Below are 16,357 nucleotides of genomic sequence, written 5' to 3'. Positions count from 1 at the left end.
TCTTCAGATTCTTTTGGAAATAGGAAGCAACCCATTGTGTTCAAATTTGCTCTTAGTGACAGCTGATCCCACAGGAGCATCTAGTTAGAAAATAATTGATAGCACTTGAAACAGAAAAGATTGCAAATCAGGTATGACAAGTTTGCACTCGACGGCAGTCCTAAAACTAATTGTCCAGTTAAGAAATCAGCTTCAAAAGAGGAAAAAACTTAAGGGGAAGGAAATGAGAGCTTTGTTTATTGCACATACACTTTCATTCTGACAATATTTTCCTTTTAAAAGGCAGGTCTGGAATAAGCAGTACATTAAAGGGATGGGCCCAAAGCAAAACCTCTAAACCGAATACTCCGAACTTTATGACTCAAGCCCATCTGTAGTTTGTTATAAACAAGTCATAAGGCATAAATGAAAAAATCTGTATGCGGAAGGATAGAGGCTCGATCCTGCTACTATTGAAGTTAACAGAAAATCTCTTGCTGACTACAGAGGACTTTGGATCAGGCATTAAAATTCCAAAGTAATACTGGCAAAGCTTCAATCGTGTGAGTGCGCGCGCGCGCGCTTGTGCATATATATACACACACACACAATCCAATATTAGGAATTTTTAACCCTGACTCTTATATCAGACTGTGCCACCGGATGTCAAAAATGAAGATAACATGGGAGGAAGTTTATTTTGATGAGGAAATCCCTAAATGCTGTTGAAAATATGCTTGGAATGGTTAATTAGTATGTAGGGGCTTTGGAGGAAATGATATCTTGCAGCTTGACCATCATCTTTTTGCCAGGTTTCCCTTCGATTTATCTCTTATCTGCAGGAAACTGTCTCACAGCTTCTGAATCTGCTGTTGGCTAAAAAGAGAAAAAGGACAATGACTCATTGTTGGGCAACAGGACAAGTTCTATTTGGATTCTAAGTTTCCACATTAATGCTAGTTAATGTCATATTTAACGTACTTCAGCCCATCCAGGGGATATCCAGGGTGGGCTCTGAAACTAACCAAAAGTGAAAGTTCCTTCACAAAAATAACAAACAGTAAATTAAAAGAAGATAGAATACCCAAGGGATGAAAACACTGAGTAATGCAAAAAGTATCTGCTGTATTTTCTATGACTAAGGCATCAAAAAAGCCCTATTAATAAATGAAAGTATTGTAAATGGGTAAGTAACTGGTGACAGGATGCAGCAACCGATACCCACCAAAGTTATTGCTGGCCGGAGAATATTAAGCACGTCGATCGCTGCGACTTCTGGTCGAAGGACTGTTTTCACGCACCAGCAAGCAACGCAGGATTCCTTACTCTGCAGCTTTTATGGAGGGCTGGCAATGAAGATCTGGTTAGCTACACACAGTGGGAGAGGTTGCCGTATCTAGCAACCACAGACAGGAGCAGGGTCCAGGGAAGCATACGAGGAGGCGCAAGGTTTGAGCGTCCCAGCCCCTGTGCTGGAAGTTAAGCACATATGTAAATGTGGAGCTTAAGGAAGTGCTGGGGGAGGGCTGAGATGCATCAGATGATCGCTGTGCCAACACTAATGAGTACATCAATGAAAGCATTAAGAAAGGATGGGGACATGTTGCTCCCATTCCCTCTCCTGCAATGATTGCTCCAGTGCTCAGAGGTGTGGCTTGATCTGGGTAAGAACTGAAAATTCAGCGGCTTCTCCAAATATTACATAAAAGGAAAGAATGACATAAAAATACGATCTAACCGTGTAAATATTTTTTCCAGTTTCACAGACCAAATCCCAAGCATGTCATGCGTCTTGCATTTTTTATTCCCCCAGCTCTCTTTCCCCAGTGCTGAGCTAACATCTGAAATAAGAGTACACGATCAGTATGTTAATAATCAAGGAGTCTGCTCGCTGCATTATACAGACATCAGAGGAATTTCTTCCACTGTCTGATGAATATTATAAACAGGCCCGTTTGTATTAACAGAGCCTTATGTAGCAAATCCAAAAGTGACAAACCAAACAGTTTTAAGTGGTTACATTCCATCTCCAAATGTCCCGAGTATCAAACATCACTAGAAACCTGCATCCTGGCTGCATGTGAGGAAAACAAAGAGGCCCACAGTCAGCTGGACTAGACACTTGGTGTTGAAGCAGATGACTATGACAAGGGTTTTTAACTGCCAAAGTGACACTGCAAATGCAATCTGCTATTACAGCTGGAGAGCCAGAAATACTGTATCAGTTAACGAGAGGGAAGGCATTTATTCTTGAGAGCGACACTTCAGGAAAGGTTTACATCTGAGTCATCATCTTTGACAGCATGTGTGTCCATCAGCAAGCTGAACGGCAGAGCTTCTGCAAAACATTTCAGGGAAGTTTTAAGATCTGCAGATCACGGTGGACGTGATCCACTGCCCTGTGAAGTCAAAGGAAATGTCCCCTTTCTGTGGGCTGAGGACTGATCCCTAGATGGTAATTCTTGGACTTAGAAAACGGTATTAAACGTTCCAAGCACGTGGCCAAACTGACTGAATTATCACCCGAAACCTAACATTTTAGGCAAACTGAATGAATAGGCACAGCTCCTTCCCCACCCTGCTTACAGTACATAATACACAAAAGCAGCAAGGGGTGGGGGGGAATAGCAGGAAAGGAAAGATGAGAATCATATGAATGTTCCTAAGGCTAGTGGTTTTTTATTGTGTATGTTGCGATGGTTTCTGGGGGCTGCTCCTGCATCAGCTGGCTGTGAGACCGCCACTTTTTCCCCTTTTTTTCTGAGCTCTTTTCCCTCTCCACCACCTCAGCCCCTTGGGAGACCGGGAATCCTCCTGGAGCACATGCATGCGGGCTGAAGCGAGAGGGGGACAGCCTCCTTGCTGCAAATCACCACCACCAGATGCTTCCGTGTGGAGGTAGTGAGGCTGCAATCCTGAAGCGCGGTGGGCTCTCAAGTAAGACTGGTGCGTTTTAGAAGAGAGAGGGCTATATGTCTGCAGGTGTCTTCATTTCACGTTAGATAACTGGGTGGAAATGCACATTCAGACTATTTTGAGCCGACCATGAAGAACTGTCTTCTCTGTGATCACCATCTGTCAGGAGGCTTGTGCACCTTGGGAGTAAGGAGGACTGGACCAGAAATGCTGGGAGAAGGAGTTTTCTTCACCAAAGCTGACTGAAGCTTATTTACTGTTTATTTCAACCAAGTCACTTGGGTTTCCAAAGTGGGCCTGGAAACTGTGAAGGAACAGTCTTTCTCATGAGATTTCCTGTTGGTGCTGCATCCAGTAGCACCGGAAATATCACAAGAATAGCTTTTCTTGCGGTGTTTTATTACTTCTGCTTCTGCTCCTGGCCGGAACTGGGAAGTACAGGGGTGCATGGAAATGAAATATAGTGGTCAGAGGAGAGTCTGCCAAACATTTGGAAACAACAACAGCAAGAAAGGTCATTCACTTAAGTCTCAGGAACTGCTTCCTATCTGTTCCTATTTTATTCAGACACATTTACATGATGCTGCTTTTAAAAGTCATTGACTCAAGGCTGGCATCAGGACACATTCAAACATTGACTATCTATCTGTGCTTTAGCTGTGAGTACTGCTGGTAAGTTCCTATAGAGAAGTGACTTCTGTTTCCCAAAATGTTTAACTGACATAATCCATCACCAAAATAGGTCCAAGAAAAAAAAAAAATCCATCCTGCTACATCTCATAGCTGCACCGCCTTTACTTAATATTATGGCAGCATGAGTAGCCGTATTAGACAATATACAAATCTGCGCATATACTTTCCTTGGCCAAAAGAGCATCCATTTCTCTGAGTTTACTTCCTGCTCAAAATTGCTTGACAAATGCTTCGTGCAGACAAAATCTGTCTAGCAATGGTTTGTAAATACACATTGCAAATACTTTTTCAGCTATCAACTCAAACAGTGGTTCTCGGTGGCAGTAATGACTAAGCACCGTAAGCAGCTGCTAGCAATTCTCCCCCAGCCATGTTTGCCTTGAAGGCACGGTAAGGCAGCTCAGGGGCTTGATCCAGATGTAAGGGGAACGGCTCAGGCAGGAGCGGACACCTAGGAGCAGTTAGGAGGATGGGGAAAGCCAACAACAGCTCCAGCCAGCCAAAGCTGTTCAGCAATTTACGCCCTTGGCATTGCAATCAAAACTACCTAAACCCCATGGGACTGTTTCCATTTCCTGTTTGGTTGATGTAATCTTTACAAGTTACTCCTGTTTCTTCCTGAAGTGAATTCTCCTTCACTGCAAAACTAATTTTGTTCCGTTATTAAAGAAGTGTTGGCTGCTAATCAACACTTTGCCTTCCTGAACAAGCTCCATTTGCAAACAAACCGAATTACAAGCAGAATGAACACAGATGAAGAGAAATTCAACTTAAAAGCCAGGACAAGATTCCCCAAGTTCATTTCCCTTATTATCTGTCACCTTAAGAGCACTTTGCTCAGTTTAGATTAGAAATGTGAAGTTTTGCTACAGATATGCCAATGTCATAAGGAACAATCACGGGTACTTTCAATTCCTTTTTTTCCAAGGGACACAGGATACTTGGCTAGCTCGTGAATAACTGCATTGAAGTTGAGGGGACTATTCCATAATGACAAAGGTAAGACAGGTTTGACCCAAGAAGGGTGTTTTGCTTCTTCTGGTGTTTTGGAGAGCTAAAGGCATATACTGATAGAAGAAAAAAACTGTAATAGTTGGTTCCATATGCTCTGTAATAAAATGGGACCAAATTCTGCATTGACAACCTGTACAAGAATGACAGAAAAAATTTATTTTATAGTTACAAAATCTGTTTCATTCCTCACTCCCTCACAACTGCGTAGATATTCTGAAGCATGGTTCACAGTTCAAAGTAATTATTGTTGTAAAATACCTTGGTTATCATCAAGGACTTTGTTGTTGCACGCTTCAGATGGTGTGGCTCCACGCCCAGATGTCTGCTCTTGTGCTTTCACCAAAGCTGCCCCGCACAGATTTCTCTCCCTGCTTTGTGCCAGGGAAGAAGACAGTTTGAAGGCAGCTCCACTGGTTTTCTTTCCTACCTCCCCAGGCCACGTGGTATTACACAGGCAGTCAGGTCGCCAGCCTACCCCTCTCTTGCTTCTCCCTACCTGCAAGTTGATCCTGACACTGTATCCCACAGTTTTGATATCAATCTCAGCCAGGGAGACATGTCAAATCTAATTATCTCCTGCTACAGGGAAAGGGGGAAAATGAGAGGCAAATTCAGGTAGATCCTAGCGTCGCAGAAAGATGAGCAAAAGGAACTGTTAGAAGCCAGGCAGGAGTAAAACTTCTGACAAAAACTGTACATTCCTTGTCTTCTTACAAAAAAAGGAAAAGAAAAAAGAAAAAAAAAAAAGAAAGAGGAGAGGAGAAAGGAAAGGAAGAAAAGAAAAAGAAAAAAGGAAAAAAGCGTCCTTCACTCACACATATAAACACAGGAGAGGTCAAATCCCTTTTGTTTCACGTTCTGTACTGTTTTGAGTTGACACCATTGGGTGATATTTGGGTCATATCTAGTGGCTACCTGTTCATTTACTGGCTGCCTATACTTTTCACTGTATTAAAAGCTGGGACACTAAACTATAATTCTATGGTAAAATAAAATTGCATGGTATGTTCTATTGCTGTGGAGTTGCATAATATACACATAATTTGTATGAACGTACCATAAAAATTAGGGATCTTTTAAAAGTGAACTGAAAGACATTCTTAAACATCAGCAAATGAAATCTGATGAAGGTCTAAACACAAACAAGTCTTCTCTATTTCAATGTACTTTCATACACATTATAGCTCGGTATTGACATAAAACATTATAAAGATGCACATTAAAACCTTCAAGATCACGCAGCAGCAACCTTCATCTAGGGCACAAGAATGACTCCCCATCATTATCCCAGAACCGCAAAGCAACTTGATGGCCTTTCCTTTACACTTTGTGCTTCTTTCTTATTCAAGTAAAACTGTAAGGGTCTGCAAGGAGAATTTTAAAGTCAATGGGAGTTTTGACTGAAAAAGACTCAAAATCTCCTTTACCTGGCATTTGCCACAATAGAATGAAAGTCTGAAAATTCATAGCAGGGTTACATGCAGCCAGTGCACTTTTATTTCACAACACTGCATAAAATGAAAATACCGGATAGGAATGGGTGGTCCAGATGAATATAGCCATCCTTTTCCACGATATTCCTGAAAAAGCCTGAAACAGCGACTGTTTTTCATGTTGCTTCACAACCCTGAAGTGTTAATAGTACACTCACAACAGAAAGTTTTCAATGTGCCTTAGTAACTATTGTGGCCGGATAGTAAAAAGTTTGAACAGCTGCAGATTCCATGTCCAATCTCTAGCTACGTTTTTGACAGACCTCTTAGGCTTGCATAATAAATACAGAAAAGCTTAAGCAAAGACACTGAATATCATTATCAACATTATTACGCGAGCAGATTGCAAACCACTCAGCATCCTTAAATGTGTCATTCGACTAAGACATTTTCCTGCCATTTTTTTTTCTGTTCTCTAGAGAGCACCAGCAATCCTGAGGGTACGTACAGGTCTGAAAACTGCGGTTGTACTCAGGTCTCAGATTGTGCGGAAGTGGCACGGAACAGCTCTAAATTCACCCACTACTGGTAATTAAATAAAGCTTTGCAGAGAGTCTTTTGCTGACTTTGCTTCATTTAGAAATCAAAGGATGATTTCTTCCAAGTGGCAGTCCTAGAAATGGTAACATAACTGAATTAAAAATTAAAAATAGGTGCAAGCTGCAAAGCTCAGATTTGCCAACAGATTGAAAACTTCAGTGAAATTGAAGACGCTGACTGAAACATTCAGATGCAGCCAGAATTGGGGGGGCCGGTTTGGCCAGTTCACGGAAAGAGGTAAATCATAATGTACGAGTCTGGATTCACTTATATATTTCTCTGGTATTTGGGAATGTTTGGGTCTGAGGTTTTGTGTTGACATTTCAGCTACCTATTATTATGATTATAGTATCTATGTTTTAATTCTTTTCTAACACTTCAGTGGAACACAGGCTTTCAATTAACTCAGTGTTCTCTGCTTGACTTTTCAAAGTAGCAACTGTAAATTAGACAATAAAGAACTAGAAACGGTGTGAAGGTCAGCCCATGATAAAAGTTCTGCAGTCAGTTAGAGCTGGTTGAGGTCCTGGTTCCCTGAGCTGTGGTCACCACAGCCAAAGCACAGGACTGAATTTGGGTTTGACTCCCGACAGCCTCATAAAATTCTTTCAGTGTCACTCGCATTTTATGTAAATGAAGGACCAAAACTAACACCCTTATCTCCCAGGAGAGTTTCAAAGAGAAATTAATTAATGTTTACAAATCATTTGGATTTTAGAGTGGATGAGGGGAGTGAGAAAATGGAATAAACACTCAAACGGGCCAAGAAAAACAGCAGATTCTCTTAATTCTGTGTTCAGCAAACTATGGAAGCATGTGCTTAGCTTTGAGAATGTGCTTAAATCTACCCCAGTGAACGAGAGCAGAAGCCCACAGAGTTAATTACGTGCTTTGGTGCTTTTCTAAATAGGGAGAATTAACAGGTATAACTGAAAAATGCAGAGCATACATACAGACTCGGCTGAGCATGGCAAACAGTATGCACCTTCAGTGCTCCTTCATCAGTCTCCAAGCCTGGCACAGCCTTGTCTTTACTGCATCGAGTCACTTCTCATATCCTGGATATACCCAGAGGACGATCACAGGCAGCAACATTCAGGTACCTGAAAGCAGAATTTGTCTCATGAGGTTTGACAGGTGAGTTTTAAAAGTCCTCAAGGGTAGATGACGAGAATGGTGGAACGAGCCATGCCATTAGGGAGCCCGAATCGTAACCCTGGATGCAGGACTTGGGGGTGGGGGGATTTGGACTCCAGCTGAACTTTGCAACTCCTGCTTAGCCATACGAAATGAAATTGAACTGGACCGTGGCCTTAATCAGGAGTTATTTTATCAACAGAGCAAACGGGCACAGGCTCGACACTGCCCCAGCTCAGCTCTGCAAGAGCTCTCGCAGTTATTTAAGGAGCATTCTTTTAATATACTTGAAAGAAAGCAACTCATAGCCCGCAACATTATCGGTACTATGCATCTCAGGATCTAACACGTTTTGGAGTTGGTTATCAGCTGCAGTAAAATCAACATTTTACAGGCTTCTATTCTTGTGCCATATTTGTAAAACTTGAAATGCTATCACCAGAACAAATGCTTCTTTCATTGGCTTTCTGGAAACATAAAGTTCATTTAAAGCCTAGAAAATTAAATTGTGTTCATCTGGGAGACGGCATGTAGACAAAACCTGCTTCAAAAGTCAGAAGGCCCCTGAGTCAGAGGAAAGTTCAATTAATTTGTCAGAGAACCGAAAACAGATGATTTCAATCAGCACCAAAAAAAAAAAAAAAAAGACTTCATAGCAGGCGCACGCTGGAAAAGGCAGAGTTTCGTTTCCAGCACACCAACAAGCGGCCCCGCAGGATTACGCTGCTCTGTAGCCCTGGTTCCGCAGCGTTCCACGGCGCGAGGCTCTCCGGTAACGGCCCGCCGGTGGCGGTACCGGGCGATAATGGGCCATAATGGGCCATAATGGGCGGCGACGGGCGCAGGGACCGCGGCCGCGCACCCCCGCGCGGTGCCCGCGCTGCCTCTTGGCAACGGCCGGCCTGCCGCGCCGCCTCATTGGCCGCTCCGCCCGCGGGATTGGCCAATCAGAGGCGCGGGCGCACCCGGCGAGGTACCGCCCTGCCGGCGCGGCGCGGTGCGGGCGTGTCCCGGGGGGTGTCCCGGGGGGTGTCCCGGGGTGTCCCCGGGGTGTCCCGCTCCTCCGTCCCCGCAGCTCGTCCCTTGCGGCTTCCCCGCTCCCCAGGCGAGCGCTGCTGGGCGGCGGGAAGGGCGTGCGGCTGCTCTGGCTGCTGCCAGCGTTGCGGGTGGAGGGACGCGCAGGGGAAAAGTGCGGTTGTCGGGGAAATAAAGAGCGTGGCTCTCGGTCAGCCCTTCTCTTATGCACCCCGTAACCGGGAATCGCCCCCGGGGAGCCCGGCCGGCAGCTCGGGGCTGCCCGGGGAGGTGCAGCTCTCCCTCCTTCCCGTCTCCTTCCCTGGGAGGCTCCGGCCACGATGCTGGAATAACGCGTTGAGGGACTGGAAAAGCCGGGTCAAACCCTCTCAGTTTGTGGCTGTTCTTTGGGTAAGAAATAAACCAAATCCTTACCCAGGGTCTTCAGAGACCTCACGGATGTTTTGCTATGAGGTGGGATGTAGTTTCTGTTATTCTAGATAAAGTCAGACTCAACTAATCTCATTTTCTTGCCTAAACTCCCCTGCATTTGCAACTGGGTATCCTTCCGATTTTTCATTTGCCTTGCGTTTTGCGTTGTCGTGTGATTTGCAGCATCCACTTCCAAGAGTGCTGCATTGCAACTGCAGAGAAAAGAATTTCTAAAACTCGCATTTATTTTTTATTGTGGAGCTGTATTTAGTGGGAAAAAAAAAGAAAAAAAAAAAAGAGAAGATCCTGTATGAGGAATAACCATTTATTACTATGATTGTTGGCTTCCTATTCTATCTAAATCCGTAATTTCAAAATTATTTAAAAACCCAAATTAATTGTGTTTATTATTGCCACTTGGTCATCCAAAAAAGCAGCAGAATAGAAGTCACCAAGACATGCACATTTTTAGGTGAGATGTTTAACATGGGTTTGTAACCCCACACAACAGCCACATTAAAACAAGAAGAAAACAGACATTTGAGTTTCTCAGATTTTTTTTCTCAAACTGCATTAGCGCCCTAGCACTTCCCCACCTGTTATTAATGTTTCTCCGGTTTTGACACTGAGAAATCAGACCGGCCATGTGGTATGCTGGGGAGAGAGGGGCTTCCTCAGGAATACACCCTTCTTCTGCAGGCAGGGAGAGATTTGTCCTGCCTACATGGGAAGTACGGTGTTACCATACAAACCATACAGATGCATTACTGGCAAAAAATAACCCACGCATGGGTTAAGCCAAAAACCCATTGGCTCCGTCACTGCAGGATTTGGACTGTAAGGACTTTGAATGCAAAATCGTTTTTGATCTTTCCGCTAAGATGACCACTTTTATGAATAGAAATAAGGGACAACCACATGAAAAACAGGGAACAGCACTTTAAGGGATTCCAGGGGAACACCTGTTCCCTTATCATGTGTTTTTCTCACAAATATATGTTGTTACTTCCCTCAAACACACAATTAAATGAAAATTAGCGTAATTATTTAAAGCGATAATTACTATAATTTGAAATAACTGAAATACATTTTTGTTTTCTAAATCAATTCATAAAGCTTTCCCCAGGTTCTACTGAAATTCTCAGACTTTGAAACTCAACCTGAACAGAATCAATATTTAGCAGGTTTCTGCAAGCTGTCCAGGTCTATTTATAGAAGAAAGTTATTATTTCTCTGCTTTACTTGTTACTTGAATGGACATTACATTCCCCACAAGTTTAACTCACAAAAAGGACTTGAACTTGAACATAAAACATTAGAACATTTCCTAGTACCATGCTGCTGAAGTGTATACTCACATACACATACACCTCCTCCCTGTGGATACAGTATTTCTCCTACAAAAAATCCATACCTGGCTTTTTATCAGGTTCAGCTTTTCAATGTTGATTACAGTTTCCTGAAATGCAAACCTTTTTTCTGCCCTGGGTAGATTCAGATTAAGTAACTTTTGATGCAGTTACACTGAGTAAAAATAACCAAACAGTGGTACACAGAACAATTTTCAATTGTGTCTAACAGACGCTTAGAAATGGTTTACTATTTCCAGAATTTAAGGTATAATTAGCAAGAGAGCAATTTGTCATTTCAGCTTAGTCCTTAAGTGTTTTCTCAAAGGCAAGAGGAGCTAATATACTGCTTTGTCTTTCAAAGGTGTGTGTCATTTTAACTCTGGCAGTATATCAGAAAAGAATTTTCTGTCATAATAGGTACTGTATCTGATGGATAATATTAGGGCACAATTTTGTTATGCCACAAAGCATTTTCTGTATTTTTGCATTTTTTCACAAGAAAAAAAAAAAAAAGAGCATTGTTTTTAGACTCTACACTAGCATTATTTCTTTACACACTGTCATTGTGGGCTCCCTTACATCTGGCAGTCCACTATAAGCAATGGAGAAACATTCTCTGCACTAAGTATAGTAAGCTATATGACAAGCATTGTTGGCTTTACTAGTCCCTGTTGTTATCTAGTACTCACTGGACCTTGCCAATACCACACTGATAACCAAATACAGCTGAGCAAGGGGTGGCCCAGACAAAACCCACTGAGGTCAATGAAGCACCATTGGCCTCTTGCTGGTGGTAAGTGGTCAAGGTCAAAGTATCGGGTTGGAAGACCGAGAACAGGGTATGAAAATACGTCAGTTCTCAGGTAAGGTAGGAACACCTTTTCCATAGAGGGGACCGAAGTTTTATAATACGCCCATCTACAGTTTTTACATTTTATAGCCAGATATCCAGTAAAAACCCTGCAAGGAGTGCCTCGGGCAGGATAAGCTGCTTGGGACGATGGCTTTTGCTCAGGCAGAGGCAACCCCCTGCCAGCAGTGTTTTCCCCAGCATTTGCTCTGCAGGACCAAAACCCAACTCCCTTGGTTTCTCATACTGGCTCTCTATTTCAGTTAGCTCCACCTGTGATCCAGTGTCTCCACTAAAATTTTATTTGCCTTCGATACTGCGGAATCTTGAACCAGTTTAGAAATGGATGACATCAGTTCCAGCCCTTGTACACAAAACCGACCCCAGTCTCCCAGCATCTGGACTGGTGGTCTAATCACTAAGTTGCTGAAAAAACAGAGTTTCTCTTACGCAGCAGATTTTGTCCTCGTCTATTTAACTTCAATTTAGCACTAACTAAGCGTCGACAGAAGATAGATAAAATGGATGTTATAAACTGCCAGAAAAAACTCTATCCAACTCCTGCCGAAGCGAACAGAGAAGTGATTGATGACTTCAGAGGATAATCAACAAGTCGTCAGTATGGAAACTGGCCAAGTGAGCTACGCATACCTCATCCTAACATAAAACAAAAAGTATGTCCGCAATGGACAAGCTACTCCACATCTAGCCGCTGTCGTCCTTCACCACAAGCTACCATCCTGGAGTCAATGCCTGGCCTGTGGACGGCTGGACCATTGCTCTGATGCCCTTTGGTCACTGAAATGTGCCGGCGCTCTGCAGCCTCAGAAGGCACTGGGATTTCCAGGACTTCCCAAAGGGAATGAAAGATCTGCTGGCTGGCAACTCTGTGGCATCTGCTCGCTTTTGGGGCACCCAGTATTTACTGTCCCCTTCTGATTTGCATATGCTTATGCAACCGCACAGGACACAATCTGATGTAAAATGAATTGCTCTGGTTCTCAGCACCTGAAAAGACCTAGTTACAAAGGAGCAGACACAAACAATGTTACAAAATAATTTCTCAAGAAATAAAGAAAAATACAAGAAAAGCAGAAAAAAAGAAAGTCCCTTTAAAAGTACATAAAAGAGGGTGCTGTCACCCCGTTCTCAAAGGCAATGACAACATTCTCACTGATTTCAGTGGAAGCAGGATGATCTCTGCTCTTGAAAAGTTTTGTTTGCTGCTAGCGTTATGTCAGCCTGTTCATGAACAAGCAAGCACCCTGTTGTACATGGTTTTGTTGTAAAAGCAATAATTGATTTATACTCCATAATCTTTTCCAAGTTCAGAGTCTAATGGTAGAAGTTAAACTATACAACTGAATCTGAGCCGATAGTCCCGCTATTCAAGTCTCAGTTATTGCTATAAAATTATATTTGTACTATTTACGGAATGTGCAGATACAGGGGAAATAATGTATTTATAGCTGTTTTGACTAGTTGTACTGTATGCTTAGAGAAGAAACCGTGGAATTTGGGGTTTGGCATTTTTGACACCAGGCAAATTAGAGGGGCGCTAATTATATCGACTGCCATTTGCTACTCTGTGGTTATCAGGTCAGTCAGGCATCTTTGGTTGGAAGTGGCATACGATTCTCAGCATCAGTCAAGTCCTCTTCAGGTAACTATTTGTAAAGTGCTGTGGCCAGCTTCTCTCCCTTGATTGCAGGAAATACTGACTTAAGTCACACATTGGAAAAGCTATCTGACATCTTTGATTTAGGAGAAACTTTGTATTGAGTTTACTGCTTCTGTTTAAGTCAAGTCTTTTCCCCTACACTTGGCACTAGAAAGATTCGTAGCTTTTGGCATGAAGAAATAAGATAGCTAAATCCTTTCACTATGCCTATAAATTAAACTTCTGGTTTTTTATCACCCTGGAAATTAACTTCTTTAAGCATTTTGGTATTAAGTAATTATGTCAGCCACGCATTCTCCAGTTTCTTTAGATTATATTATATTCAGTAAGACATAAGGTCTTTAATATTTGTTAAAGTTCAAAAAATACAGCATAGCCTGTTGGTTTGGTGAAGATGGTTTACAGGTATGGAGTCCTGGATCCTCCAGTGAGCACGAGGAAGCTGTTTCCTACTTTAACCACTCTTTGCCTATAAAAAGGACACAGTCGGCTCCTGCTACACAGGGTTTGGAGACCTGCACAATGTACCCAGGCCATGGCTTGACATTATAGTAAATCTGGGGTTAGAAGTGCTGCTACCAGATCAAAAAATGTCACAGCTGTGTGACACCAAATGCAGATCATTCTCATGGTCTCAGTTGTTCAACAGTCTGTTGAGAGGTTAATTTTTCACTGGCAGGATTCTCACTGGATCAGGTACCGCCTGTCTGCACCATTTAACTTAGTCCACCATCAAGTATTGCCTGTCCTCTCACAATTGTCATAAAGTTAGCATAAACCACATATCATGGTACCTAGCAAAGTTAATAGAAATGTGATTCAGTGCTCAGGCCTGATACGAATCAGATTTATACAGCTGGGTGATTTGATAGCACACGCATTCACAGTTTATGATAATATGATCACGTCTTACAATTATAGTTAGTACAACATTTTACCTGTAGTGACACATCCTGAACTAATAATTTATTACAGTATTTTCTTTCCCTGGTCACTGAGTGTTCTTGAGAATATAGGATCTTCCTTGAATTTACTCATTGGACAAAATTATAGAACAAAATATTTAACCATTACTTTTTATCTGTGGACCACATAGAATCGTCTACTCATTGGAAGAGATTTGAATTGGCCGGTAAGTCACAGGGTACTTTTTGTGGGCTGCAAGCACTTACAGCGTGGCCGTTTGAATGAAGAACTTTAAAATGCATTTTCTGCCACTGCTTATGTCCATGTAATGAAATCATATACACGTATGTCAAAAAAGGGCTATGAGCCTGATCCCTGAAAAAACTGACCAAATAGTGATGGGTTTTCTTTCACTTTAAGAATTAGTGTCATTCAGCGAAGCATGCTGGCGTAAGGGAACATCTCAAACATTCCTGACTGCGGAGATGCCGTACCGCGATCTTCAGATACCCTTTCCCTTCACCACATGACTCCAGTGATAAGTAGAGTCAGATGAGACTGCTGGGCTGATCTAGGCGCCTGCTTCTGCTGAAAGGGAGTGGGTTGTCCCCCCACCCCAGCCATTGCGTGGACGGAGCTGCACACCCCTGTCGCTGACATGAGTGCTCATCTGATGCCTCTGTGAGCTAATTCAGCTCACTCAGGCAACCCAGGGGAAAAAAAAAGAGAAGTTTAGGTTTTTGCTGGCGCAGGGAGCTGAATCAGCTTGCTAAGGGGTCATATGAGCACCAGCCCCAGTGTGAGGGCAGCGTCCTGCTCACAGGAAGGGCAGAGTATGGATTTGCCTCTTTCACTGGCAGCAAACTCTTCAATCCTTTCAGCTATTTTACATGGCTCAATCCAAAGAGCAGCCACAGGGACAAAAAAAAAAAAAGGTAGTTTTTCAAATAAAAATATAGTTATGCTCATTTTCTCAACAGAGCCTTCCCAACATTTTTAACACTATTGCAGTATTATGGAGCCTATGGTCTTTACTGGAGGGAAGAGAGAATATTTTCTCCAGTAATTCAGAATGCTTCCTTTCTTCCTTTCTGAGCAGGAAGAAAAAGTATCATCATAAAACAGCATTGTACTCAGTAATTAACCACACTTGTTTTATCATCATTATGTATTTGTATATACTGGTAGCACTTAAGAGAATCCAATCAAGAATCAGGCCTCCATTGTGCAACACATTAAACAAACACATAATAAACAGCCAGTCCATGCCATCAGTGACTTTATATACTTGGGGTTTTATAAAACATTCAAATTGGAATATTTTTGACAAATCTAGGCATTCCAAAATGAAGCATCTAAAGTAATAAGTAAAGGAGGTTGTATTGGAAAATGTCATGATTGCATTTAAATAAATTGGCCTAGTTAGCTTAAATGAATAGCTTTTAAAGAAGTAATTCTTTCTTCATTCTGTGCAGAGGTTCCGTCGCAGACCACCAGTATTCAAAGTAAAGAGCTTGTGAGAAACAGCTGGATTGAGTGAAAAATCGAGAAACAGTCTGATACGCAGTCAAGCCCATTTAATTACGCTTGCTAATTATATTTCCCATGATAATTATATACAGTATTTAAATGCAGCATGCTATTTCCTGTTCAGAGTGATTAAAAACACCCCCGTGATTGGTGAAAAGATCTTGGTAAAACGTACGACATTTCAGATGTTGCTGATAAGCCCTGCTCCCTCGCAGACGGGAAGAGAGCCTCCGCTCGAGCAGCCGGGGATCTGAGAGGCAGCCGTGGGCAGATAAACCGCATGACACCTTCAGGGTACAGCGCTGCCCTGCCTGCTCCTCACCTGAGAAAAGACTCCCAGATAAATCCCTTCAACTATCTGCTGTATCTGCGCTTGTGGGTCAAAATATTTAAATCCGGGTTCTTCAAGTTCAGCATCTCGCTCCTTATTAGCACATCTAAAGAAGACTCGCAGAACACCCAAGACTCCAAGGGAACAGAAGCCAGAAATCCCGATCCTTTGCCCTTTCATTACTGTGCTGGTGATTATGACTTACAATTACGATAGTGCCCGGGTCCTCGCAGGTATTATACTCTATACCTACATCAGAGAAGAAGGAAGCTGAAGAGGAAAAGGAAAAGCAGGCAGCAGGGCAATACAGTTTAGGGGAAGCCATGCTGCTCTGGGAATAGATCATGCCCCGCAACGGCAGTCTGCAGAGACATGAAGCCTCTCTGCAAGCTGCTCTTGCTCCGTGTCCGACTTCTTAGGTGTATCCACGAGTTTGTAGGACTAACGTACCTGGCCTCTGGGCAACCTGCCTGATCGAATAGGAAGGGA

General features: G+C 42.7%; 1 long non-coding RNA gene across 6 annotated transcripts in view; it reads right to left on the bottom strand.

Annotated features, from left to right (window-relative positions):
* The window catches only part of LOC138689338 (uncharacterized), a 138,850-nt gene continuing 122,493 nt past the window's right edge, over positions 1–16,357 (bottom strand). For 2 of the 6 annotated variants that reach the window (XR_011328219.1, XR_011328222.1), the window contains 3 exons: positions 7,589–7,738; positions 4,861–4,973; positions 3–3,323 (listed from right to left, as the gene is read on the bottom strand). This is a non-coding gene — a long non-coding RNA (uncharacterized lncRNA). Of the gene's footprint in view, positions 3,375–4,860; positions 4,974–7,588; positions 7,739–8,211; positions 8,633–16,357 lie in introns of those variants that run through there. The other 4 variants (XR_011328218.1, XR_011328221.1, XR_011328217.1 and 1 more) reach the window with 4 other exon arrangements.

The sequence above is a fragment of the Haliaeetus albicilla genome, chromosome 16 (genome assembly GCF_947461875.1).
Source record: "Haliaeetus albicilla chromosome 16, bHalAlb1.1, whole genome shotgun sequence".
Taxonomy (NCBI): domain Eukaryota; kingdom Metazoa; phylum Chordata; class Aves; order Accipitriformes; family Accipitridae; genus Haliaeetus; species Haliaeetus albicilla.
Note: the sequence above shows the minus strand (reverse complement) of the source record. Positions and strands in the feature narration are given on the sequence as shown.